General features: G+C 42.3%; 1 pseudogene across 1 annotated transcript in view; it reads left to right on the top strand.

The window, feature by feature from the left end:
• Positions 1 to 34: 34 nt before the first annotated feature.
• LOC144683673 (sodium- and chloride-dependent neutral and basic amino acid transporter B(0+)-like) overlaps positions 35 to 22,030 on the top strand; it is a 70,131-nt pseudogene continuing 48,135 nt past the window's right edge. Inside the window, exons 1-6 of the transcript XR_013577312.1 lie at positions 35 to 687; positions 939 to 1,092; positions 3,217 to 3,347; positions 9,026 to 9,193; positions 16,107 to 16,245; positions 17,068 to 17,200. The product of XR_013577312.1 is annotated as a sodium- and chloride-dependent neutral and basic amino acid transporter B(0+)-like (transcript). The remainder of the gene's footprint in view (positions 688 to 938; positions 1,093 to 3,216; positions 3,348 to 9,025; positions 9,194 to 16,106; positions 16,246 to 17,067; positions 17,201 to 22,030) is intronic.

Here is a 22,030-nt window from a genome sequence, read left to right on the forward strand (position 1 = left end):
CGACCCAACCCTGGACCTTTACCTTACCTGGTTTATGGCAGCTAGTGCCGCAAAAAATGGGGCATGGCTTCCTTACCTCCAACTCTGCAGTATTCGACTGAAGGCCTCAGGAGTGTGCTACACAGCACAGGTCTCGACCGGCCTGAGTCGGAAGTTGGGGCAAGAAAGGATTGCAAAAAATTTAAAGGTCAGGCAGTAGGAGCAGAATGGCAATCCGACTCGGACTAGCACTCTGCGGATGCTTAGGCCCATTTAGAGTTCAGGATTGCCTGCGTTCCTGACTAGTGCAGGTGCGCTTGGTGCTGTCCCCTTTAAAATTGCAGCTTCTGTGGAAGAAGAATAACTACTTTGGCACCAGCGTTCATGAGTCTAATTAAAAAAACCAGTAATAGAAAAGTTTAGTCGGTGAAGTGAATAATTAGTAACATAAATACTCTAAGACCAAAAGTCAACAGAGCTGCAACACTTTTAAACAGTTTAAACAACTAACTTCTGACTGTGGAAGGGTCACTGCCTAATGCGGAAATTATTAATTCTTAACCAATGTAATGGAGCTGTACAAAGTTCACAGATGTCCCAAGTTCCAACCACCGAACACGTGGAAGAACCGATCATCATTGACGAAAAATGTTCAAGAAAGAATTGGTTCTACCTGGGTTCTCACAGAATGACCATCCAGAGGACACAGTGAGTAACAAGGCATAACAGTAAACTCACAAAAAACAACTCTGCGAGGTGCTGATGATCAGGGGATTTTGGTTGTTGTGACTTGCAGAGTCTCTTTGTGGGGTTCAGGGTGTTTCTAAACTACCAACTGATTAGTGCTAAATGGAGAACAACACAGTGTTTCTGTAGCGGGTGAAAACTGTACTTTTTGTTTGAGTTCTAGCCTGGGAAAGTCTAATTTCTGAGTCAGCCATTTCCTCTCTCTCCCCCAGGCTGTCACCAATGAACATGTGGGTGAAAGTGACGAGAATGTGGAGCGAGGCAACTGGTCTTCGAAGACTGACTACTTGCTCTCAATGATCAACTGTGCTGTGGGTCTGGGCAATGTCTGGCGATTTCCTTATCTGGCTTACAGAAATGGAGGAGGTACTGTAGTCAAATTCAGAATACCTGGGAGAGGAAGGCAGAAATAAATTCATGAAGTTATAAAGAGTATAACAATTAATATAAATAATACAAAGCTGAACATTACTGGAATAGGGAACAATGACTTGGCTACCACAGCTTTAATCCATGATCTATATATCAAATGTGTTTGATATTCAGATGTGAATGATGTGACAGGGTGGTATTTATTGCCCTTTTCTGAGGGTAGTAAGAGATGATCACAAAGTGTGAGACTGGAGACAGGTAGGTCAGACCAGTCGTGGGTGGTAGTGACCTTTTCAGCTGGGGATATTCATGATTCAGTATTCGTTACCAGTCATTGATAACTTATTATTTTAAATGTCCTTTAAAGTAATAATTATACGGCTGTTTGTTAGACAGGGTGTAATGGGGCAGTAATGATGGGAATTTGGACTCAAGCCCTCATCCTGTTGTTAGCACTCAGTTTTATTCTGTAAAAGTGGCAGGTGCATGAAGCCTTGGTTTGGACTTTCACCACAAATTTTACTGGGGGAATATGGGTGGAAAACTGATGAGAATGGGCCCCATTCCGAAATCAACCCCAGGGGAAGGTACAAAATGAACCTGAAAGTGTGATCTGCAAGTGTTGAAGAAATTCAGAATTGGGGTGTTGTTTGATGTCATACTCATATATACAGGTTACGTATCCATTATCCGTAAATCCGAAAACCAAATACATCCAAAACCTCATCGACTTTTAACATGGGAAGTGCAGTAGTTATGGTTTTGTTAAATGTTGGACTGTACCTTTAAGAATAGTCCTGTGATGTAAGATCACATGATCTATGTAAAGCAATGTGTTAGCAGCGCAAAAACAGAATTACCTGGAAAAACTCAGCAGGTCTGGCAGCATCGGTGGAGAAGAAAAGAGTCGACGTTTCGAGTCCACATGACCCTTCAACAGAACTGAGTGCTAACAACAGGATGAGGGCATGAGTCCAAATTCCCATCATTACTGCCCCATTACACCCTGTCTAACAAACAGCCGTATAATTATTACTTTAAAGGACATTTAAAAGTAATAAGTTATCAATGACTGGTAACGAATACTGAATCACGAAAATCCTCAGCTGAAAAGGTCACTACCACCCACGACTGGTCTGACCTACCTGTCTCCAGTCTCACACTTTGTGATCACCTCTTACTACCCTCAGAAAAGGGCAATAAATACCACCCTATCACATCATTCACATCTGAATATCAAACACATTTGATATATAGATCATGTCATGTGGACTCGAAATGTCGACTCTTTTCTTCTCCACCGATGCTGCCAGACCTGCTGAGTTTTTCCAGGTAATTCTGTTTTTGTTTTGGATTTCCAGCATCCGCAGTAGTTTTTTGTTTTTATCTCTTTGTTAGCAGCGCAGGCTGCCTCCACAGGCAGTATAGAGATAGAGATGGAGTTGAAAACACATGTGCAGTTGCTGCTGTCTGTATTGTAAATAAATCTAACGTTTCCAATTAGGAATTTGCCTGCAGATCAACACTTTTACAAATAGGCATTTTGGCCACACTACAACAAGAAGTCTAGTTGTTTGTCTGCATTGTTTACCTTGCGATTTTTGTGGTGAACATGTCAAAACAAAATTATTTATTATTCAGTGATACATCTTATTTTTCTGGCCATTTTATTTACATTAGACTATAGCCAACCTAGGCTTAGGCTATTGTAATGTGAGTTTATATACGATATCTGAAAACTGAAATTATCTGAAATCCGAAATGCATTTGGCCCCAAGGTTTTCTGTAGTTTGGGAAGGAATGATCGACCCTCCATCTCCTGGAGCAAATTCAATGCCTAATGTTTCTGCTGGGATCACAAATTATATTTTCACCTCCAGCATAATGAATTCCCTGTAAACTACTCGATTGTGCTGAAATGGAGAATTTACTCCGTATAAACTGAATGAACTTGCAACCTGAAGTCACACTGTTCTGCCAATGATAATGTTTAGTTCCCATATTAATTCAAAATGCAATGTTTAGTTGTTTAACATCTACTCCAAAACTGCACTACTAAAATCGGTCGCCCAAGCATCCAGACAATCTCTTTCAGCTTTCCTTTACTATATTTTCCAGGTACATTTCTTATTCCCCACACACTCATGCTGGCACTCGTTGGGATACCAATGTTTTTCTGGAATCTTCCTTTGGGCAGTTTGCCAGCCTGGGACCTGTTGCAGTGTGGAAAGTCGTGCCAATGTTGTAAGGTTAATGTTTATTAAGTAACACGAGCTTGGAAACAGTTTAATTGGGTAATGGGGTAATTTTTTCTCTGGGTGTTAGAGGAGAGATATTTAACAGTCAGCTGAATTATTATCACACATTTACACTCTCACACAAAGTGAACATTACCTCCGTAGTGTTTAATTAATATTAATATCCTGTTTATAATTTCATTATCAGCAGAGTCTGAGCCAGATTTGCTGTTGTACTGTTTGCAACCTGATCTTTCATTCACTTTATGAAGACAGATACGGACCATGAAGAGACAGACACAGCAAGTGAAATGGTTTCTCCCCTCCTTTTAAATTAAACCAGATATTAGGCCTAATATCTGGAGAACACTCTATCTGTCATTCTGTCATTTACACTGATGTTGGTTTCATCATTAATTTTGCTGAATGAAATATTGGTTCATTGAAATTGTGTTAGTTTCATTTCATTCCATTGCAGCAACTGGGGGCTCAAGAGGTCATTGAAAGGTATTGATAGGTTTGAATCAAGATGGTTCATTGTCAGTCTGTGGTGGTGGGAAATCATTCTCTCCTAGTGAACTGATTACATTGGATATGCAGCACAGAAAGAGGTCATTCGGCCAAACCAGTCTATTCATACTCCACTTGAGCCTCCTCCATATCTAACTCTGTCAGCAAACCCTCTACTCCCTTCTCCCTCATATAATTATCAAGCCTGTCCTTAAATGCATCTTATCTATTTGGTTTAATCCGTCTCTGAGATAGCGAGTTCCACATTCTCATCACCCGCTGGCTAAAGACGTTTCTTCTAAATTCCCGGTTGGATTTCCTGGTGACCATCTTACGTTAAGGGCCTCTCATCTTGCTCTTCCTCTCACTGCAGAAATGTTATCAGAAGAAACCCACAAACAGCAGGGAGGCCGTTAGCTGGTCAGGAATGCATGTTTTAGCAGTGGGTTTGCCTTGGCTCTTCAACTCGGCTAAAGCATTAGCATTCCGTTTTCAGTTTTCCCAACAATCTCAGCGTGTGGGTATGATGTTGACTGTGAATGATGGCTCTGTATTTAAAGGCAAACCTGCAGGGGTCAGAATGGTTTCTGGAAACCTTGCTTGTGAAAGCTACTGGAGGCTGGAGCATGGAAGGACAAGGTGGGAAGGCTGGCCCCTGGTCTTTGACTCTTCCTTGGAGATAATGCTGGAGACATTAGGGCCAGAAGGGAGATCTTTCTTCTGGACTCGAGGAGGAGGAGGTTGGCCACACTGCTGAAACAGGCCTGGCTCATAGTTGCAGGGGCTGGAATCAGCAGGACCTGGGTACTGTGTTGGAAAAGGTTTAATGACCTTATTAGCCAGGAAAGATGAGTGTAATACCACTTTCAAGCCTCTACCACTGTCCTAGCTATAGTTAGCTAACTCGCTGCCTTTCCCAGCATTCTCCAGTCCAGCACCCCTCTAGCCCACACACCTTGCAGATCCACACATTCCTTTCTCTCCAATGTTCTACTCAAATCACATTCAGAGCAGCCCACACTCACATTCAACCTCACCCAGTTGCCATCTCACACCCATCCCTCACAGTCACCCTCTGCAAACGTATCTGATTACACACTCGCCACACATTACACCTCTCACATTCCTAGCCCTCTGCTTTCTCTCATTGCGGGACAAGAGAATGCACAACTCCAGAGAGAGAGAGAGAGCCAGAGAGCCAGGGTGGAGGAGGGGGGTGGTTGGTTGGTTGGTTGGGGGGGTGGGGGGGGGGTGGTTGGGGGTGGGGGGGGGCACGGTGTGGTGGATCTGCAGCCAAAGCCACCCTGGGCGCAGTGGAGGAGCTTGCCCAGAAGATTGGCAGGGTGGCACAGACATTAGGGATCAGGGATGAAAAGGCAGGCATCACCCCACCAACCTGCCAACCTGGTGACAGCATTAGGTATCACATTGCCACTTGGCACATAACAATCATTCATGTTGAATTGATGCTGCCACTAACTGAAGTATCATGATATGTACAATATAGCGTTTGAACCTTTTCCACATATGAACTCTAATCCATGCCTTTTTACTCCCCAGGTGTTTTAATGGTAATGGAGGAGCTGCAGTGGGAGGAGGTCAAGGAGTCCTCAGAGGAGGGTGAGCACACAGAGAAAGCACTGTCACATGCACTGTGCGCACCCTCACCAGCGCATATACATACTCCTTGGTGGGTACAGCAGTGGAGATAGCTAGGTGTTCACATGGGGAGATGTACAGCGTGGGTGTGCAGGAGCAGGTATTAGAAACAGGGACAGCGGTGGAGAGACCCCGTTAGAGGGGAGAGGATGCTCAAAAAATAAATATTGGGAAAATAATAAATAAAAACAGAAAATGCTACAAATACTCAACAGGCCAGGCAACATCTGTGGAGAGAGAAACAGAATTGATGACCAGATTTCTGCGAAGACAGGTTGACTCCAGAGACATTTGAAATTGCTAGGCAGGACCTGGTTGTGGAAGTCCCACCCCCATTTCTGACTGATCCCGTTTTTGGCGGCAGAGAGAAGAGGTGGGTCTTGAATCACATAGGCGGGAAATCTGAGTCCAGTCAGGGCCATTTGAAATTAATGCCAACCCCACTTTTATTGTTCCAACGGCCTCAACCCGCAGTGTGAGAGCCACAAATTTATGCAGCAGATGTAAGGGCTCTTGAAGTGCAGATAAAATCTGTTTAATTGTCATGATCAGCCCTTTAAACATGGAAAATAGGTCTGAAGCAGTCAATTAGAGTTAGAAAACACCCCTGCTGGACTGATTTGATTGACAGGCCATCTAGTGTAGGTTATAAAAATGCATTTTACAACCTGGAGTCCAGAACTGTATAGTCTAACCAAGATTCAATACAAGTTTAGTATTATTTCTCTACTTTTCAATTCTATCCCTCTAAAAATAACACCAGTGCTTATTTTTTTTAAAATAGCCTCATTACTTGAAGGTGTTCTTGTGGTGCAATTGGTTGTGCCCCTTCCTCTGAGCCAGAAACTCTGGGTTCAAGTCTGGCCCCAGGGCTTGATGACCAAGGAAGGTGTGTACATAATGTGGCCAAACAGGTTGAGCATCAACCTGTAAATCCTTCCAACAAATGCCATTGGCAGGCACTAAGAGTGGGAGAGATTCCTGGTCAGCCATGTGATAGAAAGAATGTTGGAGCCTCTACCATCGCTTTCCATAACTCCAGACGACAACATGCATGTAAAAAGTGCATGTTGCCACAGCAACCAGGATTCCCTGAATGAATTGTAACACATCACCAATAAACCTATGCTTTGTGTATCAGTACTCCCAGATCCTTTCATCCCTCCACCCATTTTATATTCTTACTTTTCGAGTAGCATGTAACCTTTTTATTTTTCAGACCAAAATGTGATAGCTCACACAGATTTATCTATGTTGCAACTCATTTACCAATATTTTGCCCACCCTGTCCTCCTGGAACTGATGCAGTCCACCTCAAAATTAACTAACCCGCCCCCTTCCCCTGCGCACCACACCACACCCCCAATCTCTGCTCCTTCTGTCTTGCAGCCAGCTAGCTCTCCACTCTGCTACTTGTCCCTTGATTCTGTGTGCTCTAACTTATTCATTCACCTATTTAAGTAGCAAGTTATCGAAGACCATTTGAAAATCTGGATAAATGATCACATTAGCTCAATGAAACATTCTTACTAAATTCCTATAAATACTTTACTGAAGACTAAGGGAGTTATCCTAAGCACAAGTTTTTTCAACAGCTTAGTTTCATCTGTTTCATTTCCAGAAAGCATATTTAAAATTATTCTGTACTCCCACAGCCCCAGTATTAATATGGAGGTAGCTTCCATCGGGGGATGAGGTGGCATTGCATCAGGAAAGCTGAATGGGCCAGAATCTTGGATCTAAATTGAATTGTACCAATTGATTTTGAGAAGCAGATGTGTTGCGCGCCTACCCGTATGAAATGAGCTCAGCTGTTTGTAAGGGAACAATGTACAAATGGAAATCAGAGATGTTCACAATGGATGGTGGACATGGAGCAATGGCAGCACCCAGATTCAATGATGCATCACTGCAGTTATTGCTGGGACCAGTGAGGAACAGGAGAGACACATCTGTCCCCAGAAACAGGAGGAAGAAACTTGCAGCACTTACCGATGAGATATGGCTTGATGCAGCTGAGGCGATGAGCAGTCTCGGAGGCGGCGCAGGAAGGATTTGATGACCAAATCAGGTCAGGCAATGTGAGCACATTCAATTACACTCTGTGGTTTAATCCCTTTCACCCTCTCCCCTTTCACTCTGTCTAAGCTTGTGCCATCATGTCACCGCTCATACACACCCAGCAATACCCAGTCTTCACTTTCTATGCTCCTCATCACCTCCTCAACTACCATTGCCGCTCACCCCAATCCTTATGCAATGCGGTACATCTGCCTCATGGTGACCCTGACTGAATGCACCACATCCTTCAGGTGAATACCTCACTATCACTCACTCACAGGCCTGTCTTCTTGCCCTTTGTTGGTGAAAGAAGCACAAATGTGAGGGAGTTGGACAGGAAGGGAGATGGTCCACCCCAAATAGCCCAACTGGTGCAAAGAAGGATGCCCTGGAGATAAGTGGCACGTAAATGTTCCTCTCAGTCAGAGATGGAGAGACAAGGAGCTCACAGATATTGCAGCCTCACATGTGCTGACTTTACTTCACCATTGACTGAACCATGATAAGACTGAATTTGGTGATTACCAAGATCGTGACTTTTCTATGAATAAATCATATGTATTTCCTTTGTCTTCCAGCACCTTCACGCATAAATAAGTGTTGCATGTTGTGCATGAGGATGATTCCTCAGAGGATGGCATTACTTCTGAGGCTGCACTGTAGCCCCAATATTAATCTGAAGGCAAATTGACAGTGATAGTTACACTACCCACAACTCCCGTGTCCCTCCCTCCCTGTTCACCTCACTCCTGTGCACCTGTCGCTCCCAACCCACACATTTTTAGGAGTTAAAATTCCCCCATATGTTCATTGCCTCTTTAATTCAAAAATTAAAAATAATACAAACTTCAGTGTTAAACTTCATTATTTTCACTAGCGCACCTCATGTGGCATTGCTCACAGTATCAGGCAATAAACTGTTTTATCAGAAGAGATATTCTACACCACATAACATGCACTGTATTATTCTGCTGTACAAAGCTGTGCTTAATTTGTTCTTTAAGGCCAGGCCGGTTACACGCTTTAAATAGATACATTCTGAGATCCACTAGGGAACAATTGTTTCTCTGTAGATTTCACCTGCTTGTGAATTCCTGACTTTTCCTCAAGTCAGAAAATGAGGAGGCAATAACTGGCTCTCTTCCCCTGGCCTTCATGTTATATTATTATCCAGATAGCTTATAGAATAAAATAAAATTGTGACTTCTAAAGCAAGACTGCCTCAAAAATTAAATATATCATGTTAAAAATGCAACTATTAATAGTATATATAAACCTGCAATGAAGTGCAGTTTGTATCAATCTATAATTCTAGAGAATTATGGATACACACATAATGGCAGACATCACCATGGTGACCAATTCCAATGAAACAATATTGATTTTCCAGACCAGCTGAATCCATGTGAAAGAACTGATTTCAAATTAATAGTTTCTACTTTTCCTTGTTCCATTTCAAGGTGTGGATATAACTATGATCCTTTTTGGTTCAATTTCCAACATTTCCTACACCTGCATCATCGCCTACAGCCTGTTCTACTTATTTGCTTCCTTCCAATCGCCCCTGCCGTGGGCAGACTGCTTCAGTTGGTGGGACGCAGATGAAACATGCAGCAGGACTCCCAAAGGTACTGTCTTCAAATCTATTGGACAAAGTGTAGACTGCAACTATTTTTTTTTGGCCCAAATGGGAGAGAAAAATTAGCAATAGTTTCACTGACCCTATTCATTGTGATCCTACAGCAGAAATACTTAGATAGAAATCAGCAGCAGGAATCATGTTACTGAGTCACTGGGATTTTAGGATAGCCAGTAAGAAATATTTATGAACAAGCAAAATACTTTAAGAAAACTAGTTGGTCTCCCATGGAGTGACTCTTCCTTTCTGAAGCTGTCTCTGCTGGCAATATGTTCTCTTGTTCTTTCCCTTTTGCTCCCTCAGTCTTTCTATTTCTCTTCCACTCAATTAATCTCCAGGCTTTAAATTTGGGAATACCTAAATTTGTGCATCCTCCCCATCCTGTGCACAAATATAGGGCCTCAAACCTCATCATCATGAATCTCACCTGTGGCCCACAGGCAAGACCTTATGCTGGGCAGCAAGTGGTTTTGGGTGTATTTGGAGCCTGAAGTGTGCAGCGAGGATTGACAGGTCAGGAGGGAGGGATCAAGGGTCATGGGGTTACAGGCTGGATTCAGGGTCTGGGAGGAAGTTCAAAGATCAAGGTCATGGCTTGGATGTAAAGGGTCAGAGATCTCAGGAATCAGAGCAGTGACAATTGTGGTAAATCACATCCATTTTTGACATGCAAGATGTTTAAAGCTGGTTTTCTCTGAGGTAGCCAGTGCTCTGACACCCATTGTAGGACTTTGCAGCAGCTGTTAGGACCCTTATTTGCATTTACAAATGGCCCAAGGTCTTTTTAAAAATTTAATCATGGGCTGTGGGTGTCGCTGGCTAGTCCAGCATTTATTGCTCATCCCAAATTGCCCTTGAGAAGCTGGTGCTGAGCTCTCTTCTTGAACCGCTGTAGTCCAAGCCTGTTTTAGATGTGAGTCAAAGTCATCTCCTGTTTGTCCTTATCCAGTATGGTGGGAGGTGCACTTACAGTTGGGAGAGTGCCTACACATCGTACCCACCATTTTGGGGTCTTAACAGACAGTAGAACCTGGAAAATGGATAGTGCACAACCAAATTTAATCCCTGATGCCTTTTTACCTGCAGGTTTCTATGTTTTTGTCTCATATATTTTCTCTTGTCTACATCCCTCTGTGTATGTAATTTTTTTTCTCATTCTTTTGATATTACAAGGCCTATGTGATACTTTATCATTTCTGAGTCTGGAGAGTGATCTTATTGATCACCAATGATTTAGATAAAGGAGCTGAGTGTAATGTATCCAAGCTTGTTAACTATACAATATCAGGTGAGAAAGTAAGCTATGTGGAGGACATAAAGCAACAGAAGAATCTGATTGAACTTTTTGAAGAACTGACAAAAGTAGCAGACAGGGGAATGTCTATGAATGTTCTTTATATGGACTTCCAGAAGGCATTAGAGAAAGTCTAAAGCTCAAGTTGAAGCTCATGGAATTAAAGGAAAATTATTGTTCTGGTGAGGAACTGGCCAAGTGGAAGGCCATAAAGGATGGGAACAATGGGTAGGAACCCTAATTGGCACAATGTGACTAGTGATGCCCTGCAAAGATCCGTGTTTGAGGCCTCGACCATCCACTGTATTTATTAATGACTTGGATGATGGGCCAAAAAAAAACACATCCACATTTGACAGTGGTACAAGGATAGGTGATACTGTAAACAGTGTAGATGGAAGTCTAAAATTACAAAGAGATGTTGAATGTACTATGATCCTAGTTGCGGCCCCCAACATTTTATTATGATCTGGTTAGGGACCATTAAATTATGTTGTTAAAGTAGACAAAATATCAAATCTCAGTTACTCGCTAACAGAATAAATCCATAAGACTCCATGATTTTTAAACAAACAGAAGAAATTTTACTGTACACAAGTTAACAAGGCAAACAGTCAATACTATCTATCTTATACTCTAACATGTAGAACATGAGGTAAACATAAGTTAACAGGCAAACTGTGGGTGTACATTAAAGGGCAGACACAACCAAGACAGAGCCCACAAATTTCTCAGCAGCCTACCCAGATGTCAGTCTTTACAATAAATCTTTAAAGCTCTGTGTACCTCATGAGGAATTTTAGCTCCGCTCCTTCAAAGAGCTCGTCTGATCCCCAGCTGACAGCAGCTCTACTCTACCTGAGTTCCACAGGTACAATATTAGCCCAAAAGGCACACAATATCAGATCTCCCTCAGCTCTGGTCCCAGGTGCAGCCTTCATGGCCTTCTTTTCTAGCTGAGCTGACCTCCTACCAAGACCGCATCCCCCTCCTCCTCCCCACCGCCACCCTCCCCACCCCCCCACACTGTGTTGGCCAAGCTACATTCCAGCATCTAAACACAACCAAGCCCCAGTTTCCCTTGAGCCACAGCTCTCAGGAGCAAGAAGCTACCAATGGTTTCTGGGGCTCTTCTGAGCTCCAGCCCGTTCAGCAACCTGGAGCTAATGGCAGCACTTCAGCCGCATGGAACCAAACTTATCTCTAGGTCTGCTCCTGATTAATCTGCCTTTGAACACATCTTTCCTGTTAATGTCCCCCAACATGGCTCCATCCCCTGTTCTGAGGCAGGACAAAACGTACATATACTTGGTATATTTTGTACCCTAAATGTTACAATATCCAGGAAACCAAACAGCTGCAAAATTACAAAAAACATACAGACAAAGTTTTATTAAAAAATTGATTTTCCTCCGAATGGATTGGACAAAAATGTGGCAAATGGATTTCAAGGTAAGCAATTGTGAGGTAATCCATTCTGAACCTAAAAAGTATAGAACAGGGTCCTCTCTAAATGGTGTAAAGACAGAAACAGTGGAGGATCAGATACTTCGGGTCCAGGTGCGCAGATCACTCCAATGACACAAGGAATTAGAAAAAATAATCCAACAGGCAAATGGAATGTTGGCTTTTATACCTATAGAACTTTAAAACAAGAGAATAGAAGTTATACTTCAGTTATACAAATTCCTAATTAGACCACACCTGGATTATCATGAGCATTTCTGGGCACCAAACCTTAGGAAGTATGTTTTTGTTTCTATTTTTGTTTTTGTTTCAGATTTCCAGCATCCGCAGTATTTTGCTTTTATCTTAGGAAGTTTATATTGGCCTTGGCGGGAACTCAGTATGGATTACTAGAATGATACCTGAACTCCAAGGGTTAAGCTGCAAAGAGAGATTTGAAAAAAAAACCCAAGATCGTATTATTAGAATTTAGAAGATTCGGGGGTAATTGTGTCAAACGTTTTCAAGATATGAAAGAGAACGGACAGTGGAAATTAGGAGAGGCTATTCCCACTAACTGGGGAGTCTGGGACATATTGAGCCAGACCTTTCAGGAGTGAAATTAGGAAACACTCCTTCATACAAAGGGTAGTACATGTTTGGAACTCCCTCCTGGAAATTACATTTGATTTCAAATCAATTTAAATCTGTGATTGATAGATTTTTGTTAGCCAAAGGGATATGGGGCAATGGTGGATCTATGGAGTAGGGTTGCAAATAATCTATGATCTCAATGAATGGATCAACAGGCTCAAGAGGCTAAATGACCTCCTCCTGTTCCTAGGCTCCGGCCAGAGATGCCAGGGAAATTGTGAGCCTGTAAAGTAACACATGGCTGTGTTCCTATGTTTCCATGTTTCTATGCTCCAGCTCCTGGAACACAGGATCTTCTGACTTTGTAACTTCATCTTCCAGGATGTCGAGTTCAGATCTTCAGTTATGGTAAAGGTATGCAGGATGCAGAACAACATGTCAATACTTGCTACTCTCTGTGGAGCATTGAATTTAACGAACTCTCTAACTCTACAGAATTGGCTGTTAGTGATCTGTTGAATGCTATCCCTCACTGTCCCCATGACTGATCTGACACAGGTTCCTTTGTGGATGTGTGGAAGGGTTAGAGCTGAGTTTGAAGGCTGTGACTTTTACTTCCAAATGTGAGTACTCTGCAGCACATAAACCGTAGCTTCAAGTGGTCACAGAGCTGGTCACACAGCCAGTCGATGGTCTCCTTTGTGAATCACTAACATTGCAAAGTCAGTTTGTCCGACATATCCAGGGACGTCAGTTGAGATCTGCAGACTCTCCAGGCAGAGTATTGGTGAATGTGATACAGCCTCCTCCTGTGGGGCTTCACTCTTTGGGCCTCTGTCCCTGGATCTATTCTACCTCTTCCTTCAATACAGCAAGAAGCAAGGGGTACAGCCTGAACTGAGCTGTCCTTATTCATTTACACTGCTTAATGGTGTCCAGTAGCAACAAGAAATGGTAATGGCTTTAATTCTATTCCTGGTCAGCTGATCTGTGCTTGCTTCAGTGAGCACAGGTTCCATACACCTGAGACACTCAAAGCGATGTTCAGAGTGTAGCTTTCAATTGTTCTGTGGTTAATTAACTGATCAATGCTCACTGTACTTGATTGGCCAAGCCTGGGAGTGGACTCAGAGCAAAGTGAAAAGAGAAGCTACTAGAAGATAAACTATAAGCATGGGTGCAGACATTTTGTGATTGCAGAGATATTTTAAAATTCTCATAAATAAGCCTGTTGCACACTTGGAAACTAACATCATCTCTGCATTTCTCTGAGATATTTAACATATACAACAAACCAGAGAATCATCACAAAATTGACAATGAGGGTAGTTGAAAGAAGTTCAACTTTACCAGTTCCAGCTATGCTTCTTTCATCGCCAGTAGATCCACCCATGTCATGGTATCAGTGGATTTCAGGGTTCAAGGCCTATTTGTTTGCTGCAGGGATGGATAGTCCAGATGTAGCAGTGATCCACAAAAAGGTGATACTCGTACATTGTCTTGGAGCAGAAGGCCAGTGAGTATTCAAGTTGCTCACAGAAGGCATATCTATATTTGCTTTGGCAGTAGGCGCTCTCGAAAAATGCTTTGGGGCAGTGAAAAATGTGATGATCCAGTGATCTACATTCAGCCAGAGATGCCAGGGAAGTTGTGAGCGTGTGAAGTAATATATGGCAGCATTGCAGCAATTGGTTTCTGCATTTAAATTTGGTACACTAACCAATGAACTAACCTGTGACCAATTAATTAAAAATACTTTAATTCTATGAATTAGGGAACACCTCCACATGGAGGATGATGATTGAACCTTGGACCTTGGAAGTCCAAATCAAATCTGCCATGTTAGATTCATAGAAGTTACACAGAAATGCACTTTCAGAGTCAGCATTGGACAACTTGTCCAACCAGCTCAAGTGCAAGGGTTATGGACAAGGAGATCTCAGCAATCTCATCAACACATGCCCTATCACGGTCAGATACCTTCATAAATGTGCTCAAATTGTGTAGGTGCTCATTGATTCGCAACGCCATATCCAGCTCTCGGGAAAAGTGTAACTCATGCTTGAAGTGGAACCGCTTCACAGAGGTGTATATCAAAACAGAGGACTTCATCAGTTTGACATGTGGAGGCATCTCTTCCTGGGAGTGAGGTTCAGCATGTATATACCATCACCAATGGGGCATTTTAAGAATTGCTCATTCAAGATCGTGGGCATTTCAGTATTGCTTCTCATTGACGTTGATGTAAAAGTATCTATATTGAGTGACAAACTCTGCCACCAGTATATTTTGCAATTTTCTCTCATTCCTGCGACAGACACTCTTTAAGTGTATGAAGACACGATCATTCCGGTTTTGGAAACAATCACAGTCGGGTACAGTGTGGTTCTCGGGTACAGAGTGACAGCAGCTGGAGTAAAGCTTACACATGAAAATGTCAAAGTCATTCATGTGCTTCTGACTCTGTCTAACATGAGAGAGTTGTCATTGTTGCTTGGTGCTACCAAGTTTTATCACAATTTGTTCCTAAGCATGCAGAGATCGTGGAGCGTGTTTGGAAGCTACTGTGCAAAGATGAACAATGGGAATGCAGGATCTCACAGTAAACAGCGTTTGACACATTAAATGTGAAGATAGCATCACTGCCAGTCCTCGCGCATTTTGACCCAAATGTGGAAACATATGTCACAACAGATACATCAGGAAAAGCGATTGAAGCTGTACTCTCACAATACATTGAAGGTAGTAAATGACTTGTTGCTTATATGCATCACGCCTGTTGTCAGAAACTGAATGCAAATGAGAAGGAAGCACTCATCTGCATCTATGCTTGTGAACATTGGCACATGTATCTCTATGGTAGAAAATTCACTCTTCGAACCGATGACCAAACTCTGACTACATTGCTGGACATGTCAGGATCAGGTCATCAACCTCTATGCATCTACAGATTGTTTTCATCAGTACAACTTCGAGGTTGAGTATCTCGCCGGTTCACGCAACTGAGTAGCTGACATGCTCAGCATGACTACTATCGCAGACAGTATTAGCAATAACGCAGCAACTTGCAGCATTGCAGACTATGTGATCACAGAGATCTCACACGTGGCTTTGAATCTTGTTACATGAGATGAGCTGAAGGCAGAATCACTGACACACAACACACTGTAGAAAGTAAGCCAGTACCTAAAAAGCCCAGATATCTCATGAAATAGAGGGAAAATTGGTCCCATGCTACAGAGTACTCAATGAGCGCTCATTGTTTGATGATAACTGTATCACATGTAGAACTCGAACAATTATTCCCAAAAGTTCTACAGTAACATGTATAGCCTCTTACCCATGAAGAACATTCGGCTGTTGTTAAAACAATGATGCTGCAAAGCAGTTTGGTGGCTGGCAATAGATCGCTGATTAGAAGAGTTTGTACGCTCAGTGAAATAAATCTGTAAAGTTGTGTCTTATCCCTCTACAACTGACTCCATAGTCAACAAAACCATGGCAACAACCCCAAGTCAACATCATTCCCAATGAAATGTCATTCTAAAACACATTCCACATTTTCTAGATCTGCTCTGCAATCTCACTCTAGATGATGGATATTTTGAAATCATGAACACAACATGGCTGCATGTAAACAATGGAACATGTCCAAATGGATCAGAAATCAACGTTCCTCACCAGGGTCCAAGTGAGCAATACTGGGAGTAAGTAAATTACTACAGATAGCGGCACCAATAACCTGCACAGCTGTACCAGTAGCTTCCTCTCGGGAAGGTTAGTTGGGCGAATGCCTTGTTTAATATGTGAAAAGGTGTTTGATTTAGATAGAGATACCATTTACATCATACACCTGTTACAAAATAACATCACAACAGGGGATGCCCTTTCATTGGTTAATAGCTCCCTGGTTTCTAACATTGCAGGTTTACTTGAACAATATTTATATGGTGAAACATTTATTAACCTTTTATTAACTTTCTTATTTTTCAAGGGAAAGATTTACCACTAGAATTCCTAAACATTAAGTAGTTCCTATTATCAGTGACTCATATCCCTCTCTTTGTGTTTTAATTGAATACAGTATTGTGTTTAACCCATAGACCCTGGAACTGAATTAGGGGAAACTGGGAGTAGGTAACATGTATAACAATATGAAGGAGCTGAATTCATTGGGAGGCACAGTGACTAACCCAGGGAGTTCTAACAGTGCAATGTAAGGCAGTCAGTGAAGCACTGTCAGGAACTGTTTCAAATCAAATCAGCTCACCAGGGAATCTCATCAGCACTCATTGATTGTTTTGTATTTTAAATATAATAAATAAAAATAGAGAGAAAAAAATCACAAAGGAAATAAAATTTCTTCTCAATACTTGCCAAAAATTCACTTCTTATTGTAGAACTGTTTAAATTGGATATTATTCAAACCCATGTCTATTTGATTAAATACTCTGGTGCGTTGTATCGGATAGTGAATGTGTGTAATGAATAATATTATGTAAGATGTTTTCTGTTATAATTTTATTCAGTAAAGTGGTTTTACGCCGTACCAGTTCAATGGATGAGACTGGGGAGATAGTCTGGTATTTAGCCCTCTGTCTGCTTCTGGTCTGGCTGATTGTTGGGGCAGCATTATTGAGAGGAGTCAAATCTTCAGGAAAGGTAAAATGATTGGTGATTAATGATGTGTTGTATAATGATATAAGCACCAATCACTCATAAGGGATTGTGTAAACATGTTGTGGATTCATTTATTGAGACTAGGCGCATGAGAACATTTATAAAAAGGTAGAAAGTTTGAAGACATCAGCAGAAGAGCTTTGTGTGTGTGTGCTCTGCTCAGAAGCAAAAGTGAAACTAAGACTGGATCACTTGACACACTTTCCTTCAAGTAATGTCATGCTGCTATGCATTGAAGGCATATTACAATATCCTCTCTTTTTAAGGATATTTTTCCCCCTTCCAAAGAAGTATAACCATTTACAATACATGTTCATGCTTAGTTACCATTACATAAGTGTATAGGACTAGTGAATCTGTGAGTCTCTGAAATGGAGAGGTAATCTGTGGTTCACTCGGATCTCAATGTGATAATCTTGTCTGAAGGTTTCTTTAATGGCTCACAGTGATCTGTGGGGTTGTCATTCTTGGATGTTGTTGCTGGTTGCATTTAGGATCTTGTCCTCAATGCAATAGGATAGCACAGTGGTTGAGGATCAGGAATGGATCTGATTTTTCCTCAGTTGCACCTCACTGTTGCACCTTTGTGTGTAATGACTTCATAGGACCCTTGTTCTGAACAAATCCTTCAGCAGGTGGACATGTACTTTCTCTGGGATCCTGGATACAAGCTTTTTTGTCCCAACTGTAAACTTGGCAATTCTGTGCCCAGATTTTCATCATGCATGTTGGTCATCTTCTCTTGTAGTTTTAAAAGTTGTTCTCTAGTTCCTGAGAGAAAAGAATGGGTAAGAATAGGTCAATTGTTGTGCACTGGTCTGCCAAACATGAGCTTTGCTGGTGATGGAATAATTGCACTTAAAGGTGTCATTCTCAGATGTAACATTGCGATGTGGAGACCTTGCTTGGATTGTCTACATTTAAGAATGAGGGATTTTACCATGTGAATCATTCATTCCAGCTAGGCTGCTGAATCTTTCACCATTTCTTCTTGTACCTGCTGGCATTTGCATTTCACAAAATGTACCAGATCAATTGATGGACTTGCATTCTCCTGCAAGCGTAATGTTGCAGCTCCCTTGAAACTGCCAATTTTATCAAAACATTCTGGGTGGTTTGATGTTAGGTTGCATCTGAGGTGATCGGGGTAGTTTCTAAGGTTGATCTGCAGTGTGAAGTTTCACCGATTCCATGGATTGTCACTAGTGTGTGGTTATGGCTTGCTGGTGACCTACGATCACCAGGCCTTTAGTCTCCACAATGTAGAACATTTATGACACAGTATCACAGTATCTCTATAGTGCAGAAGAGGCCATTCAGCCCATTGAGTCTGCACTGGCTCTCTGAAAGTGCATTCTAGCTAGTTCCACTCCCCTGCCTTATCCCCATAATCTTGCACAGTCTCTTTTTTCAGGTAGCAATCCAATTCCCTTTTGAATACCTCAATCGAAATTGCCTCCACCACCCTTTCAGGAAATTTGTTCCAGACTCCAACCACCCTCTGGGTGAAAAACATTTTTCCTCACCTTGGAGGATTGATTGTACTTGTACTCCAGGAGCCTGCACATAGAATTAGTGAACCATTGTGCATTGAAAGTTGCACAGTAGTAGGTTTCTCCATGGTCTTCCATGTCTGTGGGTACATGTCTTTTAGAATTCACAAGGGTAGTATGTTGGCACTTGCCCCTTGTCAAAATACAGCCAATAACGACTACTTGCCTACTTTCTTATGACAAATAACTTGAATCTTGGCAAACACTTTGGATGGTGTGACAGTGTCTATGTTTTCCACAAGTTTGGCAGTGTGAATCATGTGTTCACTGCTCTTCACCTCATCATACACGATTGTCATGTTTTGGTTTGTTAATCACCGCATGTATATGTTTCTGACAGGTTCCAGATGGTCATTTCTCTTGCCTGAAGGTACCTGTTGTTTATGGTCTGTTTGGTCAGTGCACGGCTCTTTGTAGCTGCATCGGCCTTTCCTCTAGTTCACTGCCGCTGCCAATGGCCCATTCTGCCACATGCTTTGCAGAATTGGTGGAAAGCTGGGCATTTCCTTGGTGCATGCAGAAAGCCACACCTTCCACAGGACTTACTAGGTTTGGGTGTTTTAGTAAATGTGTCAACAATTGGGACTGTACATAGGACCTGCAAGCTTTGTCAACCTGAGAGGATCGTTCATATTTACAACCATCCTTGAGTAGCTCTTCAATGTGATACTTTTTGAGGTATCTAGCAGATCTGGAATACTTCCATAGGAGTGGACACGATCACCAACTCAACAAGTCTGTTTGCTAGCTCTGCATCCGAAAAGTCACAGTACATACCCATTTCTCTGCATCTGCTGATGAAGTGGTCTATGGATTCTGTAGGCTATTGTCAAAATGACATGAATGCTAATCGATGAATACTGAATTTTAATCTAATATTGAACAATTCTTCCAATGTAGGCCATATATGTTGAGGACCCCTAAGTTTAAATCTTCTGCTGTTAATCCTGACATGTTCAGCCCATGTAGACCTTCATTCCCAACTGCACGGACTGGAAGGCCATCCAATGCCGGTTGCGCCGAAGGTAACTGGCTCTCTCAACCTTTTTGCGCCAGCGGATCATTCCAGGGTTGCACTGGGGGCCTCTGTGGGATAACAAAATCATCTACTCATAAATGCTTGTCTGGTTCAGACACATCTGAATCAAGAATCCATAGCTCTGTACATTGTTTAAACATTTTGAATCAGGACAGTAGGTCAGCTGCACCCCAATTTACACTGGGGAATTCTATGGACATTTTGCTAATAACCCTTTGACCTTCCTTCTCCTGTAGTACCTGGGTGAGTGTTACTGTAGCCGCTTGTGCATGCTTTTCCGAAGCTCTGCCTCTTATAATCGCAAGCATCTCTGGGCCGATATTTGCAACATTTTTTTTGTTTGTCTCTCCCTTGCTCACCATCGATCCGGTCCACACACTGGTCACTTGCCTTTCTCGACTGAGCTAACCCAGTGCTGGCCCTCTCGATGGGCTGTCCCATTCACTGAACTGACTGGTTATGTGCTGCAATCTCACTACGAGCGATCCATCTGCTTACCGGCTCCACACTTAAGCACTATCCCAGCCCTGTGTCTTCAAAGCTTTTCTGTGCACTCACCACTCTGCCTTATCGACACTGTCCGGCGCTGCAACTCTAGTGCAATCTGACCAGGATGTCGAGGGTCGTCTCATTCCATGTAACGTGATCTAAGGCTGTTCACTGTGTCGTACCAGTACTTAATCTTGCTGCCATGGTGTTTGACCTGCTGAGCACGATGTTAAGTTTTTAGAATGATATTAAGGCACAAATCACTCATAAAGGATTGTGTAAACAAGTTGTGGGTTCATTTATTGAGATGAGGCACATGAGAACAGTAGGGTGTGTGTGTGCACTCTGTTCAGAGGCAAAAGTGAAACTAAAACTGGATCACATGTCACACTCCCCTTCCAGGGATGTGTAATGAACTTGGTGTTTCGCACAGGTTTCTTACTTGAAACAGATAACTTTATTACAGAGCTCCTTTAGAAGCTACATGCTTGAACCAGGTCCATGACTAGAAAAGTGCATCCCCAAGATTACCCGCGCATAGGGCTCATTCATCAGTACAATCACGTGACCCCTAAAGGCAGTAGGAAAGGTTATACCTACAATCACTACATTTCATCACCCTTTAGTTTTATAACATTTCCTATTTAGAAAGAATATCTTAATCCACAACAAATACATAGTACACAGGTCATGTGATTTAAAGATTAAGTCTGTGAGGTAGTTTTCTAATTCGGTTAGAGCAGTGTACCTCTACCACTTGAGATTCTCCCACTGGATTGTCATGGTCAGGAATAACAGCATCGGGGCATCCTTAGACAGTGGCAGTTCAGGATTAGATAATTCAACAGAGATATTAGGTATGTCTATTCTAGATCGGTCTGTCAACTCAGGGATGAAAAGGTCGGCATCAATTACAGGCACAAGAGCTGGTTGTTGGAATGTCTCTCTACTCTTTTGATGACCCATATAAGACCATAAGACCATAAGACATAGGAGCAGAAATTAGGCCAATCGGCCCATCGAGTCTGCTCCGCCATTCAATCATGGCTGATAAGTTTCTCAACTCCATTCTCCTGCCTTCTCCCCATAACCTTTGATCCCCTTACCAATCAAGAACCTATCTATCTCATTCTTAAATACACTCAATGACCTGGCCTCCACAGCCTTCTGTGGCAATGAATTCCATAGATTCACCACTCTCTGGCTAAAGAAGTTTCTCCTCATCTCAGTTCTAAAAGGTCTTCCCTTTACTCTGAGGCTGTGCCTTCGGGTCCTAGTCTCTCCTACTAATGGAAACATCTTCCCCACGTCCACTCTATCCAGGCCTTTCAGTATTCTGTAAGTTTCAATCAGATCCCCCCTCATCCTTCTAAACTCCATCGAGTATAGACCCAGAGTCCTCAAACATTCCTCATATGTTAAGCTTTTCATTCCTGGGATCATTCTCGTGAACCTCCTCTGGACCCTCTCCAGGGCCAGCACATCTTTCCTGAGATACGGGGCCCAAAATTGCTCACAATATTCTAAATGTGGTCTGACCAGAGCCTTATAAAGCCTCAGCAGCACATCCCTGCTTTTATATTCTAGTCCTCTCGAAATAAATGCCAACATTGCATTTGCCTTCCTAACTACCGACTCAACCTGCAAGTTAACTTTAAGAGAATCCTGGACTAGGACTCCCAAGTTCCTTTGCACTCCAGATTTCTGAATTCTCTCCACATTTAGAAAATA

The sequence above is a fragment of the Cetorhinus maximus genome, chromosome 8, assembly GCF_964194155.1.
Source record: "Cetorhinus maximus chromosome 8, sCetMax3.hap1.1, whole genome shotgun sequence".
In the NCBI taxonomy this organism is placed as follows: domain Eukaryota; kingdom Metazoa; phylum Chordata; class Chondrichthyes; order Lamniformes; family Cetorhinidae; genus Cetorhinus; species Cetorhinus maximus.